Raw genomic sequence first — 18,205 nt, forward strand, 5'->3', positions numbered from 1 at the left:
ATTGACGTAGACTCGTGGATGAGATCATCTTGACGTTAACGTATTTACGCTATTTATAACAAGTGATAAATAAGTGTTATGAAGGATAAAGGGGTACACGGATTAAAGAAAATGAGTTTCGTTGAAAGTGACCTATTTGGAATAAAATATGGGTCGAGCAATAATACCCGATAATTATGAACTAGTACCATGCAAGGTACCATATGACCACGGTAGTATAATATATAAAGCATATATGAAGTATTTTAAAAAAAATAGAATTTTAAGTAATTTGTGGTAATTTTTAAATTATACGGATAATTGATTAATTACCGGGTAACATAAAATTACCCAGTTAACTAATAAACGGATAAAAATAATTAATATCCCACCCCCACCCCACATGGCAAGAAGCCACAAGATTAGAAATGACTAAATAGTTATGTTGGCCAGATGGCTAATTATCAATGTGACCAAGACATTACATTCAAGTCTTAGCAAATAAGACTTGTATCCTGTAAAACATTAATCATTATCCACAAGTAAGATACATGTCCAAGTCTTCAGAAAGGAAACAACAAGGAATTCTTTCTTAATTGGAAAGGTTAGAAGCTAAGAAGTCTTCATTCAAGACAACAAATCTGTTCTTGGTTTTGAAACCAAGAACGTTGAGCAGAAAATATTTCGTCCAAAATTTCATTTTCAATCCAAGCCAAAAACGCTAGAAGCAGAACAAATTGGTCCAAGATTTCAAGGAATTCAAGTGTAATTTCATTCATATTTCGCAGAAGCAGATTCATTCAAATAATTCAAAAGGCGGGTATGTTAAGGTCCTCCCTTCTTTCTTTTGGCATGGTCCAAATTATACTGAAGAAATAAGCAAACACACAGTTTTCATAAATTACACTATTCATAGAAATAGGAGGGGTGTTTATATTTTGATTCCCCATGAAAATATTATTATCTTCTGTTCATGGGTCTCAGAATAATACGCAGTTGGAAAAGTTTATCCGTAAAGAATATTGAGATTATTACGTATTTTTCATGCATTTCACCCATTTATATATGTGTATTGACCCATGACCAGATGGCGTTATATACGCGTATATATGTAAATATATGTATATGGGATATGGGAAAAGGTTACGGCATTATATACGTACCACCACCTGATCAGCTGGTATATGTTGATGATGTTGCCCATAGTGGCCGAGACGATATGATGGGATGCCCTCAGTGGCTTGATGATATTATGTACACCCATACCTATGCATGGCACGATATTTATACGCACGTGCATGACATTATAAACATTTCAGAATTTACAAAGTTATTCAGTTTTAAAGGTATTCACGTATTCCATGTTTCATCTATGTCTTTTATGTACTAATTTTCATGCCTTACATACTCAGTACATTTTTCGTATTGATGCTCTATTTCACAGGGCCTGTGTTCCATGCCCACAGGTGCAGGTAGGCAAGCTGACGGTCCCCCTTCTTAGGATCCCTGATCAGCGAGAGTTGGCGTGTTCCATTTGATCCGGAGCTGCTTTGATTTTGGTACGATACGTTTGTATATATATATATATATATATATATATGGGTATAACGTGGCTCGGTCCCGTCTTTGTACAGTAATGTTTCTATTAGAGGTCTGTAGATATTATGTCTAATTGGGTTGTATGTGGCCTTATCGGCTTTCAGTTTTGGATGTATAGTTGTCTATAGCAGCCTTGCCGGCTCGCCCACTATATCCTGCATGTATACGTACATATGCCTTGATGGTAGGTTTCTTTCACGTGTGTTATTTTTGTAATGCAGCAGATGTTCAGGTTCATATCTTAGACACATGCTTAGAGGTGTTTGACAGGTAGGACTCAGGCACCCGTCGCGGCCCATCGGTTTGGGTCGTGACAGAAGGAGAGTCTAAGAAGAAGATGAAGAAAACTTTGGCAATAGGAGGAAAGAAATAATTCGAGTTGCGGTGATCATCCCTACTTTTTAAGGAGGGACCTTGGGATTCGAAGTAACTGGTCATGATTATAGCCAATCCACGAGCTACACATTTCCTGATGTGATGCATCGGGAACTGACATCATCATGATGACTGATGTCACGTCCTATCCACGTCAGGTTCTCCCCAAAGGTCACCCGGGAAATTCAAAACGACAATAGTTCAAAATATGCGGCCACACCAGTCATCTGCCTCTGAAGATGACCACGACCATTATTATCCACTTATCAAGCCCGTTCCTGAGGATGATCGCGATAAGTGGAGAGACTAACTGTATGGGCAAAAAGCTTTATTTTATGTGTTTGACTCAGTCAAGACGATAAATCCTTTGAAGGCTGTGATGTGTCGACGTTATGCCAAAAGGTCGTGGTCAGGTGAGGAAGATAAATCATTGTTAAGGTCGAGATGGTTTAACAGAAGACGAGGACGATCATCCATCATCGTAGTATCTTACACAATGACCTCGTCCTCAAATAAGTCAACCGTCACTGGCACACTAGCTCCCCTATATACGACCTTCCTCTTCCGGGGCCTCGTGTCCATGCCAAGAGGGGGAATCTTCTCATCCTCAACATAGGAAGGAGCCAAGGGAGGAGCGGGCTTAGCATTCAAAACAAAGGTAGGAGTAGAGGAAACAACACCCCTTCTTCTCCAGAAAGAGGGTGTCGACACCAGGTCCCTTTTAGGAACCTCCTTGGTGGGGCCTAGAAAGAAGTATAAAGATTAGCACACTAGATTAACGAGTATAAACACAACACCGTCTAAAAATGACGTACTGATATTACGTTTCGGAGGGAGAGTGGGTTCCTTTTCCATAAGCTCGACCAATCTCGGATTCCTACAGTGTAAGGAATGACCTACTTGACCCAATCAGCAAGGTGCGCCACCAATTGAAGACTCTGAGAAGTAGCTGCAAAACAAGAAGAATTAACTCACGAAGTCAAAACGTACAATTGCATGAGAGAACAGATAAACGAAAATACTTACATGCACGATTCCAAGACTTAGGGAAGTCCGTGACATCGGCCATGACAGACTCGTTCTTTACAAAAAAAAAGAAGATAAGCCTAAATTGTCGACTACCATTGTCGTCCATCTTAACGACTAAGGATTTGCTTCCATGATGCCTAATGTTCAGCATCGTGCACCGATAGAAGTTGGGCATGAACAGGTGCACCAAATACTGCAGAGTGATCTCAACATCATCCAGCTCGGCAAACTTGGATAGCATCTTGATTACCTTGTAGACCAAGGGCGCGGGCTGAGCCGATAGACCCGGTAATAACGGCAAAATTCCTCCACCAAAGGGGGAAGATGAAATGAATAGCCAATGGTGAAAGGGTAGGAAAAAAGAACATAGTACACGACGGTGAGTGTACACTTCATCATCACCGGTGGGTACGAGCTCCACTTGGTTAGGAAGGTCATACTTAGCCATGAACTCCCTTAAATGCTTGGCCGTTAGAGAGGATTAGAAAACCTCAGCCACCACCTCCGGCTACCTTTGCAAGTTTGATTTCACTTCGGAGTTGCGAGGAATAATTTCTTCTACTGAGGGAAGAGCCTCTGCTTATAGTGGTGGCATCTCCTCCGATAACGGAGGCCGAACAACCAGTGGGGTAGCCGGAATCTCCTCATTTGTACCAGAATCTTCTCCACCAAGAACATCAGAAGGCAAGTTAGACATGATTGTGAAGTTCGGGGAATTCAGAAAGGGAAAGAGTTGAGAAAATGGAGGAAAACTTTAGGAATAATGAGCAGAGAAAAAGAGTGTGAGAAAAAGATGAAGAAAATTTTGGCAATGGGAGTAAAGAAAGAATTCGAATTGCAGTGTCATCCCTACTTTTAAAGGAGGGACCTTGGGATTCGAAGCAACTTGTCATGATTACAGCCACAGGAAAAATGGCAGCCAATCCACGAACTACACGTGTGACGTGATGCATCGGGAACCGATGTCATCATGACGAATGACATAACATCCTATCCACGTCAGGTTCTCTCCAAAGGTCACCTAAAAATTCAAGACGACATAAGTTAGAAATATGCGGCCCCGTAATGCCAAGTCATCTGCCTCTAACGATGACCACGACCATTATTATCCATTTATCAAGCTCGTCCCTGAGGATGACCTCGACAAGCGGAGGGACTAACTATATGGGTGAAAAACTTCATTTTATGTATTTGACCCGTTCAACGGCGATAAAGCCTTTGAAGGTTGTGATGTGTCAACCTGAACCCAAAAGGTCGTGGTCAGGTGAGGAAGATAAATCGTTGTCGAGGTCGAGATGGTTTAACAGAAGACGAGGACGAGCATCCGCCTTCGGTACGAAGTGATGACCAGTTATAGGATTTCGATTCCCTAGAGAATATTCTTAACGGATATTCTTTTTTGTTGTACTATCTAGGGTTTTGTGACACATGTGCTCTTATAAATAGAAAGAGATGTAGACCAAATGGGGGATCAGACCTTTTGTAAAGAATATCATCAACATTTTCGGTGCAAGATTCTCACTTTATTGAATAGAAACGAAGCTTGACTTTACACTTCTTTTCATTTACTTATCTCTCCCGATCCAATAACACTATGAATATATATTTGCTTGTCATCATCCATCATTGTTAGAGAGTATATTTGAAGACTTCATCTTTATCGGGTAATCTTTGTCTTATTTACTATCTAAAAGTCATTTATTATTATTTGTCGCTACCTTTTACATTTATTAGTCTTTATTGCTCCATCATTGCTCAAAGATAGTCTTATGTAATATTATATGCCTTGAAAGTGTTAGATCAGTCATTGAATATTGATATTGACTATAATTAATCATATTTTTCTATAAATCTAATTGCATAAAAATCAGATCTTTCTATTTTTGTATTGTATTATTATTTTAAATATTATGTTTGTTTTGATTGTTTTTTAAATTTAATTATATCGTATCGTTAAATTCGTCGTTACATAACGACTAAAGTACCACTTTATGGAACAATCGATTTGATGTGGTCGCATCGCTCCTTCTTTTTTTTCTCTTATCTTGCCCTTTCATATTATTAAATAATTATATTTTATCATTTACCCTACATTTTCTTTATAATAATTACATCTCGTACCTTATTTTTTCTCTATAATTTGGTCCGATCTTATACGCAGATCGAGAGTGAGACACTCTTTCGCTTAACAATAGCAACTAACATGCTCCAAAAAAGGGGTAAAAGGACACGCTTCCATCCTCAAACCAGGAAAAACATGACATGTTTCTATGCGTATTTCCTTTTATACCCATTATTATTAAATGAATAATAACTAGAACTAAACAACCTCCAGTTAAATCCAGAAGATATACATCATGTCATGTCGTTTAACAAATAATAATAGACCCAAAATATCAACGTGTTAGTTTTCGAAGTTCCTTGGCCTACCCACCGGCCATCTAAGTCCAAAGTTGCATACCAATTCAACGAATTGGTGAATAGTGGAAATTTTCTTTCCCTATGTCCACTTCCAGATCTTGCCAATTTTACTTGGGAAAGGATCTTCTATTTCTTTAATCCACCCCCTATATATACTCCTCCTCCTGCGTCCTCTTTTCTTCGCACACAAAGTTGAAAACACTCGTTACATAACCAAACCTACAAAACAATACTTTCAGTTTCGTCTTGTTAACTCCATTTGTTTTCCAAGTTAGAAGCAATTAAACACCAACGATGTTGATGTCTATATTCAGTTCCTTTGATGTTCTCTCTGCTGAAGTTTTTGGGCAAAAAGTGACCTCTTTTTGGGCAACTAGTACTGAAACAAAACAACAGCAAAAAGGGGTTGGCCCTCTTGTATCAGATCGCAAGACTGGTGGTGTTTCTCCGCCGTCTACTTCCTCAACCGGTGGTCTGAAGAAGGGCGGAGAGGCATCGCCGCTGCCGTCATCTTCGTGCCAACAGAAGCAGAAGAGGCAGAGGTTTGCACTGGAATTGGATGGTGTCCACTGTTTCGAGACTATCATTCCCTATTAATTTTTTTGAAAAAAAAACTAAAATTCTAAGATAGAAATTCGTTATTCTTGTCTAGTCATGCATGTACTCTGCTGCGGACCAGGATTCTGTATATGCTAATCACCAGCGATAAAATTCGGCATGTAACTCTTTGAAACTTAATGATTATGATGACTTATCATCAAGTATTAACAAAAAGAAGTTCTAAAGAAAAAGAACGCACTAAACGGGAAGATCGTTCAAACGTAAAATTATAAAAGTCTTACTAAAGGAATTAAGATTAAGAGTATGTATTACTAAAAGAATTAAAGAAAGTCTCAAACTCTTAGTTTCCATTGCCAATTCAAAGTGATTGTTAAAAAAGATTGTGGGAGAAGATTGTATTTTTCTATTTGTGGTAGGGGTGGGCATTCGATATTTAGGTTCGGTATTTAAGAATTTCGGTTCGGTATTTCGGTATTCGGTTTATCGATTGTGTATATCAAATACCATACTAAATTATTTCGGTACGGTTCGGTATTTCTTATTTTAGTTCGGTATAGTTTTGGTACGGTTTCGGTTTAACCAAGACCCATTCAGATTGTTTAATTAGGGTTTTTAAGAACCAATTGAGGCTGGTAAATTTACACTAGTAATAGTTCTGTCACTTTCTAGTTTCTAATGTAACTGCAGGTCTGCAGCTAAGCAAAAGCTAAAAAGGCTAAAGAAGCCATTAAAAATATCATTTTCTAGCCATCTATAAATAAATAAAAACCATGGCCCATTACTACTCAAGTCCACAATTATTTAGATCTTTCCAAACTAGGCTATTTTAACAAGTGCACAATTCTGTGCAATATGCACAATTCAAATTTCAAAATTCAAAGGCTCAAAGACAAAGATGCAACAGATGCAGCACCTAAATAGCTAATCTACTGGTTGCAGTCTAACCAACAGATGCAGCAGCTTAACAATATCTTTCCAACAGATGCAGTAGCAGTCTAATGTAACTGCAACTAAGCCAAAGCTAAAAAGGCTAAAGAAGCCATTAACAATATCCTTTTCTAGCCATCTATAAATAAATAAAAACCATAGTCATTACTACTCAAGTCCACAATTATTTAAATCTTTCCAAACCATGCCATTTTAACAAGTGCATAATTCTGTGCAACAGTGCAGTATGCACAATTCAAATTTCAAAATTCAAATGCTCAAAGACAAAGATGCAACAGATGCAGCACCTAAATAGCTAATCTACTGGCTGCATTACCAATTAACATATGCAAAAGCAGTCTTAACCAACAGATACAGCAGCAGTCTAATCAACAGATGCAGCAGCTTAACAATATCTTTCCAACGGATGCAGCAGCAGTCTAACCAACAGATGCAGCAACAGTCTTAACCAACAGATGCAGCAGCTTAACAATATCTTTCCAACAGATGCAGCAGCAGTCTAACCAACAGATGCAGCAGCAGTCTTAACTAACAGATGCAGCAGCTTAACAATATCTTTTCAACAGATGCAGCAGCAGTCTAATGTAACTGCACCTAAGCAAAAGCTAAAAAGGCTAAAGAAGCCATTAACAATATCATTTTCTATCCATCTATAAATAAATAAAAACCATAGCCATTATTACTCAAGTCCACAATTATTTAAATCTTTCCAAACCAGGCCATTTTAACAAGTGCACAATTTTGTGCAACAGTGCAGTATGCACAATTCAAATTTCAAAATTCAAAGGCTCAAAGACAAAGATGCAACAGATGCAGCACCTAAATAGCTACTCTACTGGCTGCATTACCAATTAACAGATGCAAAAACAGTCTTAACCAACAGATACAACAGCAGTCTTAACCAACAGATGCAGCAGCTTAACAAAATTAACAATAAAAATAATAAATTATCAAGGTGCAACAGATGCAGCAATCTTACCGAAATTAACACTTAACAGATGCAGCAGCTGTAGCAGAATTAACTTAAATAGAGAGGGCATCCCTCAACAAAAACAGTCTTAAATCTTAATTCTTAAATACGGATTTCAGGAACACGCGCAAGACAACGCTTAATATGCTTCCTTAAACCAATTGTTACATTCCTCTTTGGATTAACATTATAGACTTGACACAATGTTTGCACTCTACTTTGCGAACTTATCTTCTTTCACCTCAAAGTGTTCCCAAATATCGAAGCGTACTTTAGGAGCACGGGGCATGATTGCACTTGAACCTAAAAAAAATATAAATCATAAGTTAGAATGGAACAACAACTAATTTCCTAAGTTTCCACACTGAAATTCTTTAGTGCAACTTGAGGAGGATGTGTTTGTCCTTGAACTGAATCAAAGCACCAAAAATGAAACAAAATGGAAATAAATAACCAAGAAAATAAATCCATGATATACCCTTTTGGATTAAAAAAAAAAAAGAAAAAACATCAATAGCAAGTCAGCAACAATAAGATTAACAAGACTAAACAAGAATGTTTTTAAGAAAAATAAAATTGGTAGAAACAAGAATCAGCCATAGTAATTGAGTGTATATGAGAAATCGCAAGTTCGCCAGTTCGCTAGAAAGTAGAAATCGCTAGAAAGTACAAACATACCTTTGAAAATTGAAACTATCGCAAGTTCGCAACAGCAGCGTCTTCGTTTGCCCAGAATTTGTGAGGACTGAGGACTGAGGATCGCCTAATCGGAGCTCGGAAAGACGGAAATCGCCTAATCGGACTGAGAAATTGAGGAATCGGACTGAGGAATTGAGGAATGGAGCATCTTCGTCTCTTCGACTCTTCGTTTGCTGCTTTGTCTAATAGCCTAATGCCCTAACCTAATGAATGATGAAAAAATTAACTTTAGACAGGGTGGGCTGGGGCTTTGGGCTTAGGCGTTGGGCTGGGGAGTTCACTGGGTCAATAAGAAAATTAGAAAAATGTCTTTAAAAAAATCGGTATTTCGGTATACCGAAATTCCAAATGTCTAATACCGAGGACCGTACCGAAATACTGAAATACTAAAATTGCAATACCGAATTAGACCGAAATACCGAAAAAATCGAAACCGAAATACCGAATTAATTCGGTTCGGTTCGGTTCGGAATTCGATTTTTCGGATTTTATGCCCACCCCTAATTTGTGGAGCGGTAAGCTGCAATTTGAGGCTTTCAATTCTAAGGAAGGAATTTACAAAAAAGAATAAAATTAATTAAGTTAACTATATTTTGTATTAGTACTAAACTATAATTGAATATTAAGAAAAGAAGAAGATTAAAGTAAAAATAAAGTAATTTGTTATTAAATAAAAATTACATTGTATTCAAAGAACTAAAATAAAAAAAGGAGACAGACTGAGGAAAGCTTTGGATAGTTTCGAACCCGCGTCACCATAGCGTAGGAGAGAATTTAAGTGCCCAAAACAACCACTTCTTCTATCAATCACTTTGTGTTTGGGGCACCATTAAAATATTTAAGGGGTCCCGTGAATAAATACACACATATATAATATGTATATACAGAATTTTTGCCGAAGCTAACGGGGTCACGTGACCCCTCAACTACCAACCTAGGTCCGCCCCTGCTCTGCTGTGAATTCAGGAGGGTGATATACAATTCATTTTTTCACTTTTTCCCCCTTCTTATTTGTGAGATGAGATTGAGGGAAGACTATATAGTATTCCGGTAATATTATGACTGGATTGTTCATGTGCCAGATTTCTTGCAACTTCATTATCTAGTAATTGTATGTAAGGTGAGAACACATATAAATACTAATCCGATCCCTTCTTTCCATTTTCTGTAGCACTCAAAAGAATTACATTTTTTTTATATTTAGAAATATTTTAATTTAAATTTTGTATTAAATCATTAACGAAATAGCCATATAAATATTTAGATCACAAATTTAAATATAAAAAAAAAAAAACCTTTAAAAGCAAATTTTGGTACAAAACCTCGTTAAAGCTTACACGGTTGGAACTTTAGGCAAGCTAAATTAATTTGAGTTTGAGCAAATAAATCTAATAATGTGATGTGAGGTAATTGGTAATGGTAAATTCTTCTGATGTTTACAACAAATCAAGGAATTTAATTTAAGCAACTAAAATATAAAGTAACAATCCTATCATTCAATCATGATGAAAGACATGTTCGTAGTGATTAATGTTTATGAACGAAATATATTTGTATGATATGACGTAAATATCGAGTGTGAAAAGTTTTGCGATCAAGAATACAAAAAGAGGGACCTTTTGGTTAACTACCTTGTCAAATTAGAGAACCGAGAGTACGGTTATAGATTTCTGGTTTATAAATTGAAAAATTCCGACATTCAAAATAATACGGTTATAGAATCAGATAATGTTGAGTTCTTTAAAAATATATATCCATATAAAAAGGAATGTGAGTTGATTGGTGAAGGATCTAAACGACCTCGGGAAGAAACAAAAGAAAGTACATTTAATCAGGAGGATCCAAGACGTAGTAAACGTCAAAGAACGTCTACTTCATTTGGACCAAATTTTGTGACTTTCTTATTGGAAAATGAGCCTCGAGCATTTAAAGAAGCTATGTCTTCTTCGGAATCATTGTTATGAAAAGAGGCAGTCAATAGTGAAATAAAATCCATATTGAACAACTATACATGGGAATTGGTTGATCTTCCTCCTGGAAATAAGCCTCTGGGTTCTAAATGGATTGCTAAGAGAAAAATGAAAGATGATGGCACTATTGATAAATTTAAGACAAGACTTGTAATCAAAGGGTATATACAACGAGAAGGTTTTGACTACTTTGATACATATTCCCCAGTTACAAGAATTACGTCCATACGGATGTTAGTAGTATTAGCTGCAGTGTATGGTCTTGAAATTCATCAAATGGATGTTAAGACGACCTTCTTCAATGGAAATTTGGAGGAAGAAATCTACATTGAACAACCTGAAGGGTTTGTGATTCCAGGTAAAGAAAAGAAGGTATGTAGACTTGTTAAGTCCCTTTACGGACTAAAACAAGCACCCAAACAATGGCATGCGAAATTTGACCAAACAATGTTGTCAAATGATTTTAAGATAAATGAATGTGATAAATTTGTGTACATTAAAAATGTTCCAAATCACATAATCATTGTTTGCTTATATGTGGACGATATGTTGATAATGAGTAATGACATTGCCAACATAAATGTTACTAAGTGTATGTTAACTAGCAAGTTTGATATGAAGGACTTGGGAGTTGCTGATTTATTTCTGGAGATTAAGATCCATAAGACTTCTCAAGGTCTGGCATTGTCACAATCTCATTATATTAAGATAGTACTTGAAAAATTCAAGCACTTAGGGTTTAAAGTTGCAAAGACTTCAGTTGATGTGAATCTTGCATTAGCAAAGAACAAAGGCCAAAGCATATCACAATTGGATTATGCTCGTGTGTTCGGATGCTTAATATACATCATGAATTGTACATTACTAGATATAGCTTGTGCTATAAGTAAATTGAGTCGATATACGAGCAATCCAGGTCAATCTCATTGGATGTCAATGAAACGAGTTTTGGGGTATTTAGAATATACCCATGGCTTTGCTTTGCACTACAGTAAATATCATGCGATGATTGAGGGATACTGTGATGCAAATTGGATCACCGATTTAGCTGATTCGGAGTCCACAAGTGGATATGTATTCACTATTGGTGGAGGATCGGTATCTTGGAAGTCGTCCAAACAAACTTGTATTGCCTGCTCTACAATGGAGGTTGAGTTCATAGACTTAAATAAAGCCGGTGAAGAAGTTGAATGGCTCCGGAATTTCTTGGAAGACATTCCATTTTGGCCTAAATTGTTGGCATCAATATGCATATAATGTGATAGTAGATCACGCCAGTCGCTGCAAATATAATCCAGTCTAAAAGTCCGTAGTCGAATCCCACAGAGAACTAAGGCTTAGGTATATCTGTTTAATATCACTAAAAAGACAAGTTTGAATAATTTTTTAAATTATAAGGATTGAGATTTATATTTCTAACTAATTAACTAGCAAATACTAGAAAGCGGTAAAATTATCAACTAAAGAGACAAAGGGTTGGAGACTAAATTAAGGAGGTCTAGAGTTATGATTTTCCCAAGTGTCGAAATCCTTCTAGCTATGTTCCCTATAATTTCTCCGATGTATTCCCTACTGATCGTGAGCACTTTAGGTGTCGTAATTCTCTCTCGAGCAACTACAACAATTTACTAGATATATTCTCTCGAACTACACTAGTTGGCTTTATCTAACCGCTCATTATGACCACGTCAAGGCTTTGTTATTTCTAAACCTACCTTTAAACCCGTTGTATTGATTTCTCACATACGTTAGGAGTGGCGTTGTTCAATAACCACCTAAATATGCATCCTTTCTCAAGCAACACATAATAAATAGGCACAGTCAATTGATGGTCATTCAATCAACATCAACAAACACGTAGTTGAACAAGTAGATAAATCCAAAGGTTAAATTATATTAAAACATAATAAGAATTCATCCTCCAAAAGGTTCTATCAAAACCCTAGATAACAAATTAGTTATTCATAACAGTATGTAAAACTACAATACTAAAAGTCATAACCAATAATGAAAATAGGAAGAAGAAAGTGAATAACTCGTAGAAGAATTCTCCGTTTTGCTCCTAGTGTGTTCTTGCCTCCTTAGGTCGAATCTCCAGTCTCATTGGCTTCCTTAGGTCTAAATTATATCAAAAGTATGTCCAACTTCTTAAAATACAATTTTTCCATGTATATATACCAAGTAGGGTCGGGCCCAAACAATTATACCTCCTCCTACGCGAAAAAAGACAATTTTTCAGGTCTAGACGCTCGCGGTCGCGGTCCGAGCGCGTTATTTTCCCAGTGTACTGCCTCAGTCCGCGTCCAGGTACGCGGTTCCGGTTTCTACCATATTTTTCGCCTTGTTCAGTTTGGAATTTGGAAAAATGTAAAACATAAAGTTGTAGCTCTTTGAGTTAGCTTTCCAACCATATATTGTATAGCCCAAATGGAGTTTCGGATCAAAGAGTTATGTCTATTTTATTAGACAGTACACAATATGCCTACTCGAGTCTTCGTTTGTTCTTAACTATCAAATTTGACCCCCGAACACGATCCCGGCTTAATTCTTTGGGCTTTTACTCATACTTCAAAGCTCCAAATCACTAGAATTCATTCCATAGCATCTATATATCTCGGAATCACTCCTACAAGGCATAAAACACACCATTAGTGCAAAACACTAGCGATTAAAGATCAAACTCAATTAAAGTACAGTAAATTAGAGTGTAATAAGCGACTAAAATACGCAATTATAGCCTATCATCAATTGTCAAGAGGCAATTGGAAGGGCTGGGAGCGTTATGTATAACGGTAAATCTCGTCATATACGACAAAAATATAAAACCGTTAGGCAATTACTCTCCAGAGGAATTATCACGATTGACAATGTAAAGTCAAGTGATTATGTGTCGGATCCACTTACAAAAGGCCTAACTAGATAGGTAGTTGAGAAATCATCAAGGAAAATGGGACTATGACCGAGAACTAGTCATAGTGGCGGTAACTCTACCTAGAAGACTAGAGATCCCAAGATCTAGGTTCAAGGAGATCAAACAAAGTTATTAATGACGGTTCAACATTGTCGACTAAATCTTTGGTCCATTCTCGTGATGAGACAATGTTCAGTACCAAGGATAGCGCATTAAGGCTTTTTAATGATTTTTAAATTTGATACGGGTATATCAAATAGTGTATCTACGGGATGACACGTTTAGGAATCACCTATGCAAGTGTGAAGTGTTAGCCGCTTCAAGAAGAACTTTGTAAGGCCATTTCTCTACACACTTATGAAATCAGGCGGTGTTCATGGCTGAAACGAACATAACAATGAGAACCAAAGACGGTTAAGGGTTAGTTGTGTGACTTATGGTTGTCTAGGTATACACCAAAATTCGATGGTTCAAAGATATCAAATCTACCGATTAACCGAGTATATCCGACATAAGTTCACTATGGAAAGTTCAAAGGGAAACCTACTTATCTAGATGCAACTAGTCCTTGCTTGCGAATCACATAGTTTTTCATGCATATTTCCATGATATAGCTATTCCCCATTCATGTGGGGATTGTTGGGGTTTTAAGTATATTAAATGCTTAAAAGAGGGTGAATGTGAAATGGAGGAAAATAAAAATTTTGAGTGAAATTTTAAGTTTTCCCCCTTGATGAAGGAACATTGTCCCATATTGGAAGAGAAAAAGGTTTTTTATGGGTATATAAGCAATTTCTTTTCTTCTAGCTCTTAAAGAGTTGAGAAGAAGGCAAGCCTCGCGTCGTCGTCGTCGTTGTTTGCTCGGCTTCGGATTCGGATTCGTCGCTCGCTCCGCTCGGCTTCGGTTTCGAATTTGGATTCAGTCAATTGATTGATTAATTTTTTGGACCAAATTTATTTGTTAATAGTAAAATATTAACAGAAATATTATTAAATATTCGTTTTAATAACAGAATATTAATATTAAAATAAATAGTAATATTAAATCCAATCAGTTTTTCATTTTTCAGTTGTGTAACTGAAAATTAAACTACCCTCTTCAATTTTTCCTCTTTATTTTTCCCTCTTTATTACTGAGTAAATAGCCATTTATGTTAAGGCATTTATGCTATGGCCGTTTTCAGGGGCGTACGTAGAACTTTTTGTAAGCGGTGTCGAAATTTAAAGTGGTGAACAAATTACTACAATAAATATGGGAGATAAGAAATAGAGAAGAGCAACACCGCCAAACCCTATCACTTAGAAATTACAAGTTATAGAGGATGAGATTTTTTTCGTAGTTACTGTTTAAAATTCGTTTATCTTATTGTAAAATAATTACCTTTTAGAAGTTAAATAGTATTTCATTATCACTTATGGTGCCACGGAAGAGGACACAGTTCTATTTTTTAAAGAAAAAGAAAAAAAAAAGCAAAAGAAACGCATACGAAGTATTCGAACCGCAGACCTCGAAGTTGCAAGTGAGGAGCTTGACCATCAGACCAGGCACTATCTTTTCTTCAGCTGTGCCATATGATTGATATGTATACCTTTTGCACAATGTTTATATGTGTAATAATTAAAATTTTCCTTGGACTAGGGTGCATCCGCCCCTGGCAGTTTTGTATAAACAATCATTCTGAAGAGTTGCACCTCTTAAGATTTCAGCCCAACTATGGCTATAAATACAAGTCTATTCTCTTAGAATTTTCATACGATTTTCTGAGTTTCTCCTCCTTCTTCTGCTTACTTTTAACATCAAACAAAGCAACAGTAAGTGTGATTTGCTACCGAACTTTGTGTTCGCTAAAACACTGGGGTTTGAAGTACCACTACACCAATGTGTAATTTGTTCTATCCTGAGAGGAAATAATTCATAACCTTGGATACTAGGAGGGGATTAAATTCCTTAAGAAAACACTGTGAATTCAATGGGCTCGAATTGATTTTTATCTCTTTATATTTTTTGTTTATATGTTATTCTGTTTTTTCCGCAATTAGTTTACAAATACAGCATTGTAACATAAAGCACTGCAGCTTGTAGTTTCAGGTTTTTAGCTTAACATATATAACTACTTTGTTAAAATGCTGGAAATTAAGTGGATATTTGAATTCTCATTGTTGAGGAAAGATCCTTACTTGCACCATTACGTGTATTTGCTAAGTGCTAACAGACAGGCCAAGTCGAAGTAATTCTAACCTCCTATGCCGAAGTCAATATTAATTGCTTTTTGATCTTTGAAGTTTTGTTGACTACGAGACCCCATATACAATTTGAATAATAGTCAACTTTTCAACTCATTGATCAGGTCAGCAATACTTTGATTTCGTTACAAAAGAAAGCCCCACCACCCCACTAACATGGAGTTGGTCCTAACCTATCCATAGAAGCTGACATGCTCCAAAACGGGGTATAAATTATAATAGTAGTAGTAGAAAGACAAGCATAACCATATGCTCAAACCATAGGAAACAAGACGTGTTTCAGCATTATATAGTATTTCCTTAATAAATTAACCTTTAGTTAATATTAAAATCTTTTTTGGTCCAAAATAGAAAATAAAATGTACTCCCCCGGTTCTATTTTATATAAAAACAATATTACCTTAGTTCGTTTAAAAACAATGAAGTGTCTTTATATTTGAAAAATAAATTAACTTAAACTTCTTATTGTATTCTTAATTTTTTTTATTAGCTATACATATATTATGATATATTTAAAGATCATAACTTTAAAAAATATATTTTTTTATTAAATATCATTAAATTAAATTATTTCATTAATTAAAACGGAAGAAATATTAGTTAGGAATTAGGGGAACTTCCTAGTTAAATCCACAAGAAAATTATAAATATCATGTTTGCAATAATAGACTCCAACAACACGTGTTGATAGGAGAGTGGTAGTTTCCAAGTTCGATCCACCAGCCTTCGAAGTCCAAAGACTTGCGAACCAATTCAACGAATTATACATTAGGGAACGATAATGGAAACTTCTTTTCTCCTCAATCCACTTGATTCCATATGTTTCCAATTTTACTTGGGAGAAAGATTCCAAATTTTAACCTCCTCCCCCCTTATAAATACACCTCCTTCTCCAGCTTCTTTTCTTCGTAAACAAGTTTTAGCATCCCTTACACTTCTTACCATAAACCAATCAATTACTTATTTCTTGCGTTACCTACTTTAATTTCTTGTGTTATTTGTTTTCTCCGAATTAGAAAAAAAAAAAAAAAAACAGCAACTATAATGATGTCAATATTCAGTTCTTTTGACGTTCTCTCTGCTGAGATATTTGGCCTTAAGGTGAATCGCTCTTGGGCACCGGCCAGTACTGAGAAGAAACAACAAGAACAAGGGGTTTCGCCTCTTGTATCCGATCGCAAGAACGAGGCTTCTCCGCCGTCAACTTCTTCAACCGGTGGACTGAAGAAGGTCGGAGAGGCGGCGGCGGCGTCATCTTCGCGACCACAGCAACAAAAGAGGCCGAGGTTTGCACTGGAATTGGACGGCGTCCACTGTTTCGAGACAATCCTTCCCTATTGATTTTCTTACAATAATTCCAAAATTGAAATTTTTATTTTATTTTTTTTTTGTTAAAATTGATATTGAAATTCTTTGTTCTTGTCTGGTTGTAATCAACCATGGGCATGTAACCGTAAATTCCGTTGATACAATTTATTATCTGATATTCTATTATTTTGATTCACTTTTTTGAGTACTTTATTTCATATATAATTTTTTTTTTACCTTTGTTTATCTTTTTTCCCGATCAAATACGGTTAAAGAATCGCTTCAACCACTAATGTATTCAGAACTAGTATTGAAATATAAAAAGTAAGGAAGACTGTTAGAAAAGTGGGAAAAAAATTTAGTGCAACTCAAACTAATTAACCACGGAAGCTAATTTTGACATAAATGGAGTCCGGGGTAATGATTTGGTAAAAGTTGGCATTTCTTCTAAGGTCATAGATTATACGGGAAGAATATGCTAAAGTGGATGTTATGTTATGTGCCAAATTATTTGTCTTCGTAAGGAATTCTTCACTAAAAACTGAATAATTCAAGAAAATATGTTTTTTCCTATTCGAAACAATAATACCATTGTATAATAGTAAGTTCATGGATGTTGTTGCAAATGTCGCCTCCTCAATATTTGCAGAGTTTTCCGGAGTTACACTTTAGTCCTAAAGATTATAGTCGCTTTTACTTTTACTCATGAAGTTAGCTTTTTATATATTTTTCCCTTTCTTTAAATACTGATGTAAGGCACCCTCACGAGGATGTTGAATGAAAAATCAAATTTTATCTTCTTGTTTTTCTCTGTTTTCTTTTCCTTGCTTTCTTGATTCATTTTCATGGCTTTTTCCATTCGGGAATCGCTACAGATGTATTGACAGTTATCTTTATTAAATTAAAGATATTTTTATAAAAGGTTTGTTCAATTACAAGAGAACAAAGAAGCAATCTAATGCATCGTCCTCTCATGTCAATAATTACACCTCTTAATTTTTTTTAATATCATTAATAATAGAAGTATTTGTCTCAAGTATCTTTTATTTAACTAATACTTCACTAATTGAAACAGTACTAGCTAAAAAAAACTAGTAACAAAAATTTTTTTTGTTTTCCTGAAGTATCAAATATTTGGAATAAATTAATGTGATGACTCGATAGATTATCTTTAATTTTGACCTTCATTTC

This window comes from Nicotiana tabacum, chromosome 6 (genome assembly GCF_000715075.1).
Source record: "Nicotiana tabacum cultivar K326 chromosome 6, ASM71507v2, whole genome shotgun sequence".
Taxonomy (NCBI): domain Eukaryota; kingdom Viridiplantae; phylum Streptophyta; class Magnoliopsida; order Solanales; family Solanaceae; genus Nicotiana; species Nicotiana tabacum.